The 14,549-nt window shown below is 37.5% G+C and overlaps 1 pseudogene; it reads left to right on the top strand.

Annotated features, from left to right (window-relative positions):
* LOC143405698 (broad substrate specificity ATP-binding cassette transporter ABCG2-like) overlaps positions 1–8,592 on the top strand; it is a 33,957-nt pseudogene extending 25,365 nt beyond the window's left edge.
* The last annotated feature ends 5,957 nt before the right edge of the window (positions 8,593–14,549 follow it).

Raw genomic sequence — 14,549 nt, 5'->3', positions numbered from 1 at the left:
CAGCATTCAGTACTGTGTTGGTCCAGATGTAGGTTTATACGCTCATTTTTAGCTTATTTCTTGTACCTTGCAGCATGCTCTACACATTCAGTCCTTAAGGGGTTTATTTTACAAACTGTGCGCCTGTAAGGTTTATTAGCAATAAGATAGAAAATTGAGCAAGTTTATACCATAATTTTGTAGAAAAAAAGAATCTGCTCAGTTCCATATTTCATCCATGAAAAACCTGCAATACGGGCAGTTTCAAGGAATAAATAAAAAGGAAATGTAAACCATTGTAAAAAAAAAAAAGAAAGAAAAGAAAATACATAGCATGCCAGATGGTAGAAGGGATTATGAGGAAGGTTTAAGGAGAGAGAGGTAGACAAAGGGGAGGGAGAGGCCCGAAGGTAGATTGATGAGGGTTGGTTTGCCCTTGATATCAGGTGTTGAAGGAACCTAGTGTCATTGACTACACCTGAAGGTAGTTTGTTCTGTGTACTGTCTAAGGGTAGAGCCTGTAGGTAGAATGCTGTTCCTTATAATTAACCCTCCTCAGGGAGAGATTCTGATGTTGGTAAAGCAAAAGATGTCTCGATGTGCAGTTTATGCACAGGAAGTAACCAGACTGAATAAGACTATTCACTGTCCACAAAACTCCCTTGTTCTTTTACTTTTTCTGTGATAGTTATTGATTATCACTCCTCAGGGCTTTTTGTTTCTCCCTAGTGCTGGGGACTGAACCCAGGGCCTCACACATGCTAAGCAATGGCTCTGCCCCTGAGCTAGAGTGCCAGCCATTGTTTTAGTTATTCTTAGCCCTTATGTCACACAAAACTAGTTCTCCCAGTTCATTGGCCCATTGTTTATAAGAAAATTAATTTAGCTGGCTATTTGGGGTTATTATTTTATTATCAAACATTGACATTCTGTGGAGTATTCAGATGTGTCATGTTGTTGACTTTCCTGTGTGAGCACATCACTTTTTATACTTCAGTACTGTTGCTTTCTGAGTGCCCCTGGGAGCCAGCATCCCCTTTTCAGTCATGCTGTCCATCCTGAAAACATTTTTTTTTAATTTTTTTTTTTTTTTGAAAACATTTTTTTTTTTTTTTCTGCAAACATTTTTGATCCTTGTGCTTTGGCGTTTCTCCCAGAGCACAGGCATTTTTGTGTCCTACAGTTTCGGTCAGCTTTTTTGCTGCTGTGACTAAAGGATTCGACCAACACAACCTTAGGGGAGGAAAAGTTTATTTGAGGTTCACAGTTTCAGAGGTCTTGGTCCAGAGAAGGCTGGCTCAAGGTGAGACATGACATCATGGCTGGAGAGTGTGACAGAGTGAAGCAGTTCACATCACGGTAGTCAGGAAGCAGAGAGAGAGACAAGCCACTCACCAAATATAAATATATACCTCAATGCCACACCCTGATTCCCATCTCCTCCAGCCACACCCCACCTGTCTCCAGTTACCACTTCAGTAAATCCCATCAGGGATTAATTCACTGATTAGGCTAACTCTATAAACCAATCATTTCTCCTCCAAACCTTCTTCTGTTGCCTCACAAGTGAGCTTTCAGGGGATATCACATCTAAACGGTAAAACCTATCAACCAAAGGTAACATTGTATTCTTTCATAATAGAACTGATGTCATTTGGAAAATCATCAGGTGAGTTAGATCCATGAACCAAGAGAAATAATATAGTGGATTGATTCTTTAGAGTGATTTATGTATTATGTTTTTTTTTTTCTTGCCTCTACAATGGGTATGTAAGTGTCTAAGACATGGGTAGGGCATGATTACAACACAGCTCCTTGTTATACATTGGGACTGTGTGTGTTTTGCGTCTAACCTTCCTTAAGGTACAGACACCAGGCCAAGAGGCTCCAGGTTGCATGTTCAGTCTTCTTGCCTCATCAGTGAACTCAATTCCACAAAAGGAATTCCAGCAATGTTCAAAGAAGAAGCAGCCTCTAGACTAAGGGTAGAACTTTGTAAGCTACCTGAATTTAGCAGGAAAATTCTTTTTTAAAAAATTTGTTTTAATTAGTTATACATGACAGTAGACTATATTTTGCTACATCATATATAATGAAGTATGATTTCTCATTCTTCTGGTTATACATGATGTAGAATCCTACTAGTCATATAGTTATGTATGTACATAGGATAATAAGGTCTGATTCATTCTACTATCCTTTCTACTCCCATACCCCCTCTTCTCCTTTTGTTCCCTTTTACCTAATCTACAGTAACTCTATTATTCCCTAGAGTACCCCCCCCACATTGTGAATTAGCACCCGCATATCAGAGAAAACATTTGGCCTTTGGCTTTTTAAGATTGACTTATTTACCTTAGCATAATCTTCTCCAACTCCATCCATTTACAGGCAAATGCTATAATTTAATTCTTCTTTAAGGCTGAGTAATATTTCATCCTGAGCTATACACACACACACACACACACACACACACACACACACACATAAATATATAACACATGTTTGTTTGTTTGTTTGTTTGTTTTTTTATCCATTCATCTGTTGAAGGGAACCTAGATTGGTTCCACAGTTTAGCTATTGTGAATTGAGCTTAGCAGGACAATTCTTGTTCAGCTTTGTAAATTCTGGAATATTAGCTCAGGAGGAGGCAAACACTTTTTGGTAAAGGCCCAGAGGTAAATATTTTGCACTTTGAGGGCCACATATGGCATTTGTCTTGGGTAGTCAACCCTACTTTTCTTTATAAAAGCAGCCACAGCTAATACATACGTGATGAACATGGCAGCGTTCAAATAAAGCTTTATTCATGGACACTGAATTTTGAATTGTATAGATGTTTAGTATTGAACAAAATATTATTCTTGACCTGGTCTGATGTAGGACAGACAAGGCTGGACACGCAGGAAGCAGGTTTATTGGCTGCAGCCTGTCCAGAGGGGCTTTTACCTAAATCAATCCATTCCTCTGAACCCCTAGTCCAGAAATTTTTAGAACTTTATACCCAATGTATGAGAAGAGGGATGGGCTCAAAGACTCACAATTTACAGAAGTCTACATAAAATTAGGTTTTTTACTGTGGTGGCCTGAGTACAAAAATAAACCAAGGACACTCTCTCTGAAATTAGTGCTTGAGAAAGGGAGGGTTCCTCTTCCCTGTCCTCTGCAGCTGGTTTTGGAACCTAATTAGCACCATTCCCTGGATTGTAAAAGACTTTTCCTAGGATCTAACTACACGTTCCTTTGAAGTGTAAATGACCCAGTGCAGGCTCCAGGTTCAATCTTGAGGCCTTCTGAGAAGAGCCAGTTTCTCTGGGGCACTCTCTTGTAAACACACTTTTCTCCTAAAAACTCTTACTAAAAATCATAGATTGTTATAGACTAGAAAATTTACGACACTAGATAGCCTATAAATGTTGACAAAAACTAGTAAGTGGTGCTCGGAATCCAGAGTGCTGATCTCTTCCAGGCCCTCATTTAGTTGTTGCAAGATAAAGCAAAAGGAAATCAGAAACCTAAGCACATTTTCTTTTGCAGAAATTCTTGCTGGTCCTCTAAGAACAATTATGGTGAGGGTCTCTGGAGAAGCTTTTCTGTGGAGGAGAGAATGCCACTACAGTTCCGCCCAATAATTGGGCAAAAAAAAAAAAAAAAAGAAAACCATTCTTTGTTCATGGGCTTAGGAAAAAAACAAGCCTAGCCCTGTTTGGTCTGTGGGCCATAGTTTACTGACTCTTGGCATAAAGTTTTTATTCTTGTATTATTTTTATTCCTCTAAGTTTTTGAAAATGGAGTTGCTAAAGTGAATTATGATAATCCTGTATTTATTGCCTCATTGTTCTAATTTGTTCTGGTCTAGTTATTTATTGACATGATTCAGACTTGACATCTAACCAGATGGTGTATGGGGAAGATGTAGGTATAAATGGATTACTTGAAAAAGGTTTAGTGTTTATTTAATGTGCCAAGTGTTCTTATCAAATCAACTTGGACAACATTATAATTAATCATTGGGAGAGTCATTGTGTGTATTTGCATATTAAATATTTTACTTTGGATTTTTTTTTTTTTTTTTTTTTTTTTTTTTTTTTTTTAGTGCAAGCTACATTCCTCAATCCCTCAGAACACACTTTGAGAAATGTTGTTTAAGTACTTGTGAACAAATGCAAAATAAGGTGGTTGGAGAATTTCTTTTTTTAATCTGTTTTGAACAGATTAGAAGATAGACACACAAAGATCATAGATAGTGTCATTTAGTCCATGGTGAAATGTTCATTTTGCTCAATGATTTTCTTTTTCTTCATGGAAGAAGGAACAACACATGTGAACCTTGTGAAAATGTGCTATGATCCCAGGATTCATCATTTTTCAATATGTTTGAAAATAACTAGAAAAAATTCTAATGATATTAATATCTAATGATATTAATGTAAAATGTCAAATTTGAATGCAAAAAAAAAAATGAAGAAAGCAGAGCATCTATTGGGAAGTCTGAATATCTTAGAAGCCATACTGTGTACAAAAAAAAAACAAAAAAAAAACACCCCAGATTCTTGTATACATGAGCATGCTGCATGTCCATAGAACCATCTGCATTTATTTTGAAAGTCTGATCTGTTGAAATGAAGCAAAGCCTATTCTGAGGGTGTTGGAAATGATAGGGTAATGGGTCGTCCCCCCCCCCCCCCCCCCCCCCCCCCCCCCCCCCCCCCCCCCCCCCCGCTAAATTTCTCTTATTAGCAGAGGGATTTTAAGGACAGGGCATGGGTGAAACATTTAATTAACATTGTTTCCAGAGTGCAGTTTTTACAAACTAGCCTTTACAGATCATGATTCTGTTTTTGCATTTTGTTTAACTTCTTGCCATAGTGTGCTTTACAATTTAGTTCATGGCTTGATATTGTGGTAACACTGAGATTTTCTTTACCTCTGACATTTTCAAGATATATGGCAGGATATTTTGTTTTCTTTATGTTACAATTTTCTCTATTATTGTATTTAACCCAAGAATAATTATAAGTAGAATTCCTCATGTTGACTATATCACAATGTAACCTTTTGCCAATTAAAACATTTTTAAGTCACTTTTTATTCTATTAACAAGTGTGATGGTGGTTCATTCTCTCTGGGACCCATTTACACAGACTAAATAGGTGAAGATGGGTGAGAACAGTGAAGAATTGGAGGCTTGGGTGTGCCAAGTATACTGTAGACCTCACTGGCTGGGATTGAAAGACCGGCAATGTCAGAGGAGATGGTAATGGAACCTTTGAGTATACTCAGCTGGCTGAAAGCTTTGGTGACAGTGACAATGTGCTTTCCAGGGCAAGTGGAGACTCTGCACAGGTTTAACAGGTGCATGTTGCTACTTCCATATCATTCAAAATTCCTTTGTTAGGTGTGTGTGGGGAGGCGGGGTATTAAGTTTTTATTTATCTGTTCATTTTGAAGAGATGGGGATCAAAGACTATGTGTGTCACATGCTAGGCCAGCATTCTTTTATTGGAATTTTATGTATTTCTACTGATCAGAGTGAAGCTTCCTGTTTTGACTTGAACCTCTTCAAGCATTAAGCTGAAGTTCACTGGCATAAAAGTTGAGAGCTTGTTCCATCAAAACTCTGAATTTGTTTCTGAAATTACTTTCCCCACACCTGCATCACTCTGCTGCAGCTCACTATGCCTAGAGAATCTTACCTTGTCTAGTCCTGTTGTACTGTCAGTGCCCAAACAACAGAATCTTCACATTTTCAATATGACTTAGAAAGCAGTGATACTGTGGCCACATAATTTAAAGTGTGCATCTTAGTGGAGAGATTTGATTGGGTAGCCATATATTTTATAATAATGAAATTTTTACATGCAATTGAAACTCTTTCCTTCTTATTTTCATTTTTTCTCTTTGAAAAGATAATTGCCACATTCATTCTGGGACTCGTGATAGGTACCACTTTCCTTTTGCTGAAGGATCATTCTATTGAAATCCAACTTAGGTAAGTAAATTTGGATCTTGATTTTGTGAAAATTCTGACATGTTGTTCTGGCTCAAGGATACCATTAAGAATTTTTATGACAATACAGGGTAAATGCTGCTGTTTTATTATGAGGTAGCACCAGTTAGTGTATTACAAATCAATGGAACAGCTAAATTTTGGTTTTGCTCAGGTATAAATGTGTGTGGTGGTAAATTACACACATCTTGTATACTTAACCATTTTTAAGTGCATATTTGGGAGGCATCAAGTACATTCACGTAAACTGCCATCCAATCCAGAGCAACTTCATCTTCCAAGATAGAATCTTCAACCCACCTAATGAATAAGCACCCACACTCACCTCTCCCACCTCTGTAACCATCTTTAACTTTCTATCAAATTTTTTTGAACTTGGCTATTCCAGGAACCTCACAAATGTGAAATCATATAGTACTCATCTTTTCATGACTTCCTTATTTTCTTTAGCATAATGCCCTCAAGGTTCTAAATTGTAGCAGGTATTATAATTTCTTTTCAGTTTTAAGGCTGAGGAATATTTTATCATATGTGTATTCTACATTTTATTTTTCCAATTATCCATTGCTGAAAATCTGTTGTTTACATGTTTTGGCTATTTGTGTGATCCTGATATGGGCATATACATACATGTTTGAATTCTTTGTTCAAACAGATACCCAGAAGTAGAATTTCTGAATCATGTGGAAATTCTGTTGATTTTCAGAACTATTGCCATACACTTCTACTTCATTTTACATTGGGTAAAACCAGAAGCGTACAGAGTTTCAATTTCTCCACCTTCTCATCAAAACTGATTCTTTTTTTTTCTTTTTTGAAATAACAGAGGTTATAGGATCTTTAGAGATATGTCTGTTTTAAGTTCTTTGCCAATTTTAAGATAGAATTATTTAGTTTGGGGGGTTTTGTTGTTGCTGCTGCAGAGTTGGAATCCTTTATACTTATGAATTATTAATGCCTTTTCAGATAGATGACTTACACATATTTTATCCCATTTCATGGGGTTCTTATCTCTGTTGATAGTGTGTTTTATGCACAGCTGTTTTTAATTTTGATATAATCCAGTTGATCTGTTGGAGTTTGTGAGCCAATTTCCTTTAAGCTTTCTATTGGCATGACTTTGGAGTATAGAACACGTGGATGGGACTGAGTTCTTCCTAACTCTCATTTGGAAAGTACTTGTCAATGTTATGATCCTTTCTAGTTTCAGTCATAATGTGCCCTAGAAGTTTTCATTCAAGGATGTCATTTTAAACAGCTGCATCATATTCTGAGTTAGATTCTCAACAATGTCAGAGATCTCCCATCATAATGCATGTTTAGAGAACCACTTCTCTCTAGGCTGGTTTTCACTGTCAGTTCAGTTGTTTGGTTAGGAAGGGAAGCCCCTCCCTTAGGAAATGCTCTTAGGAAATCCTTATTTCTGTTGAAGTGTAAATTAGGTGAGCACTTTTCTTTCTAAATCTAAATTATTTATGAAGAAATAAGCATTACTAGTCTTCATACATATGATCAAGTTACTTTTTTATTATGAATAAGCATGAGATTGATTTCTGTTTTGAGCACTTTAGAAATCCTGTAGGAAAGTGGCTGTCCCACATCTAGGATAACTGTCATCTAGGATGGTCCTGTCCTGGGTGACCGCAGTAAGGAGCCAAGAGCAGGTTTCTTTCACCATCTCATTTTCTTCCACATGTCTTACTTTCTTATTACTTCACTTTAAAATCACCTCAATTGATAATTAAATATTTTAATCCTTGGGAGTTTTATTTAGGTTAATGTTTCACTTTTCATATGTTAGGAATGATACTCAGCGTTTTTGTGAATTAAATTGAAGATGAAGAGGTTTTTTTTTGTTGTTGTTTGTTGTTGTTGTTGATACCTCAGGTTGTCATAGCAAAATCCCATGTTGTTGTTGTTGTTGTTGTTGTTGTTGTTTGTGTGTGTGTGTGTGTGTGTGGCTTAAACAACAGAAATTTATTTTCTCTCAGTACTGGAATCTGGAAGTCTGGGGTCAGTGCTCCCTTCCAGCAGGTCAGGCTCCCATGAAGGTCCCTCCCTGGCCCTTAAATGGGGCCTTCACTGGGCATCCTCTCACGGCAGAGAGCAGCTGGTGTTCTTCCTCTCCACCAATTCACTGATTCCATCATGGGGGCTGCACTCTCATGACCTCAGCTAAACCTTATTACTTCCCTAAGGACCTACCTCCCAGGACTGTCACACTGGGGACTATCTCTTCAACATATGAATTTGAGAGGATACAAGTCAGTGCACAGCAACCCCAAACTGGTATTTCAATATGTGCCATAGTGTGGAATCACAGGGGCACCACTGAGCTGGGGGAGCAACTGGAGAGGGTCATACCTTCCCTATCTGTTTAAATTTAAAGAGCTCTACTTTTCTTTTTAAAATATATTTGATGTTACATTATTTCTGGAAGGAGTTCTGTGGGAAGACCTAAGAGTGCTGATTTGACTGAGGGGCTTTTGTTCCCATTCTGTCCTGGCAGAGCAGCAGTGCTGTTTGTCTTGATGGTCCACCAGTGTCTCAACAGCGAGTTTGCTGTGAAGCTCTTTAGGGTCCAGAAGCAGCTCTTCATGTGAGTCGGTCTCTGTGGGGCATTGCTGACTGGGGAAAAAGTGTTTCCATTCAGAACTGGACCAGAAATGTGGTTCTGGGGATTACTGAAATTTTTCTTTTCTTTTCCCTTGTGTTCTTTATGTTTTAAATTGGCATATATAAGTGGTACTTATTTATCAGGTATAATACAAGCTTTTTTTTTTTTTTTTTGGCAGGGAGGTGGTGCCAGGGATTAAACCCAGGGCCATTTAACCATTGAGCCACATCCCTAGTCCGTCCATCCTTTCTTTCTTTCTTTCTTTCTTCTTCTTCTTCTTCTTCTTCTTCTTCTTCTTCTTCTTCTTCTTCTTCTTCTTCTTCTTCTTCTTCTTCTTCTTCTTTTTTTATTATTTAGAGACAGGATCTCTAAATTGCTTAGGGCCTTGCTAAGTTGCTGAGGCTGGCTTTGAACTCACAATTCTCCTGCCTCAGCCTCTGGAGCCACTGGGATTACAGGTGTATGCTACCACACCTGACACAACACAAGCTTTTGAACTAGGATAAGGACAATCAATATTAATTGAGAAAAAGCAGTATTGGTTGAGGTGGAAAATCAAGAGTGTGTGGGGCTGCTACAAAGAAAATAAAAATTTTAAGGTAAGGGTGTGGTCAGCAAATACCAATTCTGCAGAGAGAAATAAAGGGGCTGAGAAGTATCTTTTCCTTTTAGAAAATAATAAGTCATAATGACCCTCTCAAGGAAATTTTCAAGGACTCTGGTAGAGATTAAGTGGTGGATTAAGCAGCAAATTGAAAACGGTAAATGAAGTTGACAAAGTATGTGGCCAAGCACAGAGTCAGAGGGCAGCCTTACAGGAAAAGGCAGGATGGTTTTGTCCCTTGTATTTTTCAAGGATGGAGGAAATTTACCCTGGCCTTCATGCCCAGGACAGGAATCTCCAGAAAGGGAAGGAATAAAGACACTGTTGGAAGAGTTTGGAATTTGGGGAGAAAGGTGTCAAGAATAAGGGAGATGAGGGTTTGATTGCTGACAGTCCCGCACCATGGAGGCAGGGTCACTGGAGGAAGAAGTCTTTTTCTTTTCTTAACAAGAGAGAAGTAAACAAATTTAGTCATCTGAATCTGTTGTGGGCCTTGGAAAGTAGCAGTGTTACTTTCACACTCCGAAGTGGGGAGAAGAAAAGCCTGTTACCACCAAGATTAGCCCCTGAAGTGTTCTCTTCAGGCAGAGCCAGCCTCAGAGGAGAAGCAGGTCTCTGAGGAGAGTGAGGAGATGTAGACTCTGTCCCTGGAGGGGTGATGTAGGGTGAGACTGGGCAGCCGCAGGAGGGGAGCTGTCATGAGAGAAGGTCACAGCAAGAACCCTGTGGGGGTGACGTCCCAGGGAGGCTGCACCTGAGGTGGAGAAGGGTCTGTGTGTGAGGGGGGGGTGGTCAGGCTAAAACCCAAGGGCAGCTGTAGAGTTAGACCTGGTGGCAGCAGGAGACTGCACAGCAGCATCTCATCTTGGCTGTGCCTTCTTGGACTAATCTGGGATGTGTGGTGTGTGTTTTTCTTTCTTTCTTTCTTTTTCTATAGACAAGAGTCTAACCGTGGATACTACAGAGTGTCATCTTATTTCTTTGGAAATATTTTATCTGATTTACTATCCAGGAAGTTCTTGCCAAGTTTCATATGTACTTGTACAATGTACTTCATGGTGGGTAAGTAACAAGACTTACTAGATGCCTCTGGTCTTGGACATGTGAAAATTTTAAGTTCTCTTTGCAAACATGTTTTCTGGTTCCCTAAACTATAAAACAAGCTATAAGGGAAGAAGATAGACTTTTTCCCAACGAAACTTTAAAATGTATTCACAAAACTATATTTTTCTGAGAGATGCCATGTGTCATACTCAAACATAGAAAGCATTTGTAGAACTCACATGGAAAGCATTTGTAGAACAAAAAATTGAGAATGCTCCAGAGAAGCTGGGATATTTATTGCCTATCTCTATTTTTTTTTCTCTTCTTACTACATGTATCTCTATAAAGAGATAAAATATACATAGGAGGGTAATATCTCCAATGTATGTAGAGATATGTAGAGACACATAAAAAAAAACAGTATACACATATATTCTCTCCCTGATTAAATAAAAGTACTTGTTTGATGAAGTAGACAGAATATTTCTGCATTATACTCTGGCTTTACCTAGGGTCCTTGAATTACCATTTCTATATGTTTCACTGATATGCACATGCACACACACACACACACACACACACCTCAGAATTTTCTTTTTTGAAAACACACTGCAGAAGAAGAACAAGTGATGGAGCTTGAACTTTTCATTTTACAAATCAGAGGTATGTTGTAAGAATTAGACTTGGAATTTAAAGTCATAGATTCCTGTTCAGTGTTCTTGCAGTTGTTTGAAAATCTTTAGACCATATCACACAGAGCATTAGCTCATGATATTTATAAAGCAGTTTAAGAAACTTAACAGCCCCATTATCAATCACAGAGCCATGTGGCAATTATTCTAGGGGGACTTTGGTTTGGGAAAAACCTCCACTCAATGAAGGGAAACTGACATTTGTGACCCAGGGTAATTGCATAGTGGGTGAGATTTTTGTTCTCTTCTCAGTTTACTGAGTGTTATTGGCACACACACACACACACAAAAAAAAAAAAAAAAAAAAAAAGTTCCAAATACACAGTGAGCTACATAGTTGAACTGATCTCTTTCTTTCTTTCTAAGGATCAAAACCAGCAGTGGAGGCTTTCTTCATTATGGTCTTTACCCTCATGATGGTGGCTTTTTCATCCATTTCCATGGCACCTGGCCATAGGAGCAGGTTATACTCACGTATATATAGGAATAGGTGCCATGGACGCCTATTTTACATTTATGATGGTGATTGTGTTCTGTGCTTCTCTGTGACAGAATTTTCTACCTTGTTTGTCCTCGTACCTTCCTGTCATGTAAAACCAACTTTGAGGATTTTGTGAGTAAAACTCTGATGCTTTCAGGAGGCTCTAGACTGAAATATACTTTACAATATACAACTTAACCACTTTCCTCTCTGCTCTTATTCAGTCTTTTTTTTTTTTTTTTTTTTTTTGCTAGTTTCTAATATAGTTATTTAACTTAGGCTCCATGTCGTTAATAATGAGCTTTTAAAAGAGACTTCTTGGTGACATATAAAATCTTGATAAATTAGTAATTAAAAAAAAAAACAGAATAATTGGCTGATTCCCTCACAAAACCCACAGGTTCTCCTCCTGCTGGTGTTAGAGAACTGACAGCTGTTTAAGCAGCAGAGCTGGTTTGGTTAAATTCACTGCTCCCCAAGGTTAAAGTCAGCTCCATGAGAAGTGTAACAGGGTGTCTGGCTTGGACACCTTTTATAACAGCAGTTCTAGCTGAACATCTCTTGCTTTTAAAAATGTTTTAAAATTACTGGAAAATTCTAAAGTCCATAATATTAGCTCACCTGTTGTCTGGGTTCCTAAGAATCTCTTATGTTAGTATATTTCCATTTCATCTTTTTAAAATAATGGTTACTATGTCTTAATTTTTCATGCTCCTGAAATTTGTACTTACATAGATGAATCAACAGATGAACAGAACCCATTACCACATTTCCCCCCTACAACATCAGTCAAACAGACATGCTCAGCCTGATAGGAAGAGATGTCTTTCAGTGACACATATATAGCACATATATAGCCCTTTAATTTTTTTATTGGTGTGTTATAGTTATCCATAATATTGGGATTCATTTTAACATGATCATGTAAGCATGGCTTACACGTACTCTTGCCAAAGTTTAGTTCTTTTCTTTCTAAATTGGAATCTACTCGTATATACCACTGAGAAAGTGATATTTCATTTACTGTAAAGAAAATTTCCTTCAATAAATAAGGATGTTTTGTTTGATTCATTTGATACACTGATTGTTATTTAAATGTTTCTATGTAGAGTTTTAAAAGCCAGTCAAAGCTTGCATTTCACTCAGATGGCGTGTTATATACCAAGCACTTGAAAGGTCAGTTCTGGTACATGCAGGCAAACCACAGCACCATCCCTGTTGTGCATATTCCAGCTCACCTTCAAGGTTGGGACAAATGCTGTGCAGGGCCCCTTAGCTTCCTCTCATTCATCTCCAACATTCCTTCCTGCATCAGCATTGCAATACCACTTACACATAGTAATGGAGGGAATTACTACATTTTTTGCTGTACTACATGGCATCATGTAGTACAGTTCTAGGCTTTGGAAAGTCACATTCTGAACCCCAAATTATTTATTTATTTTTTCCATACATGACAATAGTGGAATGCATTACATTCATAATTGTCCATTCACAGTACAATTTTTCATAACTCTGTATATAAAGTATGTTCACGCCAAATTATGCCATTATACATAAGCTCTCTTATTTTTTTGCATTACAATTCTTAATACACCTTTATACTACAATTGATCATATCTCTGTTTGTATATAAAGTATGTTGATACCAAATTCACATCTTCATATATGTATTTTGTATAATGATGACCATCTCCTTCCACCATCCTTGCTATTCCCTTTCTCCCTCCCTTTCCCTCCCATCCCTATTCCCTATCTAGAGGTAATCTTCCTCCCATGCTCTCCCTCCCTGCCCCACTTTGAGTCACCCCCCTTATATCAGAGAAAACATTCAGTATTTGTTTTTGGGGGATTGGCTGACTTCACTTAGCATAATCTAATGCCATCTCTAATGCCATCCATTTCCCTGCAAATGCCATGATTTTATTCTCTTTTATTGCTGAGTATAATTCCATTGTGTTTATATGCCTCATGTTTTTAAAATCCATTCATCCACTGAAGGACATCTAGGTTGGTTCCACAGTCTAGCTATTATGAATTGTGTAGCTATAAACATTGATGTGGCTGTGTCCCTGTAGTATGCTGTTTTAGGTCTTTTGGGTATAGTCCAAAAAGAGAAATAGCTGGGTCATATATGCCCCAAATTATTTTTAATGTCATGGATACAAAATGCAAGTCCTTGAAAACAATGAATTTTGTTGCTCTTTGGAAGAATGTAATGCTCAGGAATGTTCTTGTATCTATTCTTAGTTTTTTTTTGTTTGTTTGTTTGTTTGGTTTTTTTTTAGTATTATTAAGGGGAAAACGTGTTAGTGGTATAATTAACAGAGTCAGGAGTCAGCTCTTTGTGTCTGTGAGTTCTGCATTGGAAGATTCAACCAACCATAGATGAAAAACATACAAAAAGAAAGAAAGAAAGAAAGAAAGAATTGTGTCTGTATCTACAGCGTGTACAACCCAAGAAATTAAATGTTGTGCTCCATTTGTGTACAATAAAACAAAATACATTCTGCTGTCTTATATAACTAATCAGAAAAAAAATTAAAGTTTTAAAAAAGCATGATTTTCATGCATGCATTTTATAATGTTGAGGAGATTTCCTTCTATTCCATGTTTGCTGAGGATTTTCTTTTTTCCTCATAATTGAATTTTAGACTTTGCCAAATGTCTTTTTCTGCATCTATTGAGATGATGCTTTAGTTCTTCTTTTCATATTATTAATTTTAAAATGATGAACCAACTTTGTATTTCCGGGATGGTACTCAATTGGTCATGCTGCATTCATAGAACATAAAGGATATACTTGGATTTACAAATTTTCAAAATATGATACTATTTTAAAATAAAGGTATTTGATCATCTGCATTATTTGGTATCTATGTGTGGAACCTGGAGCTGGTCTCCCTTGGACACCAAGAGACAAGTGTATTTCTTAATCTTTTATTGTGCACAAGTACAGAGAACATTGTTGACAGAGTATTGCCAATTAAGGATCTTCCAAGGAAGTGGAATATATAATATACATTATAGTCTGCTTTTCTTAACTTAAAATCATAAACAGGTTTATCCATGCAGAGGTTTACATATGCAAAGGAAGACTAATGTTTAAGGCAAGTGCAAAG

Source organism: Callospermophilus lateralis, chromosome 8 (assembly GCF_048772815.1).
Source record: "Callospermophilus lateralis isolate mCalLat2 chromosome 8, mCalLat2.hap1, whole genome shotgun sequence".
NCBI lineage: Eukaryota > Metazoa > Chordata > Mammalia > Rodentia > Sciuridae > Callospermophilus > Callospermophilus lateralis.
This window is presented reverse-complemented; position numbering and strand designations above follow the sequence as displayed.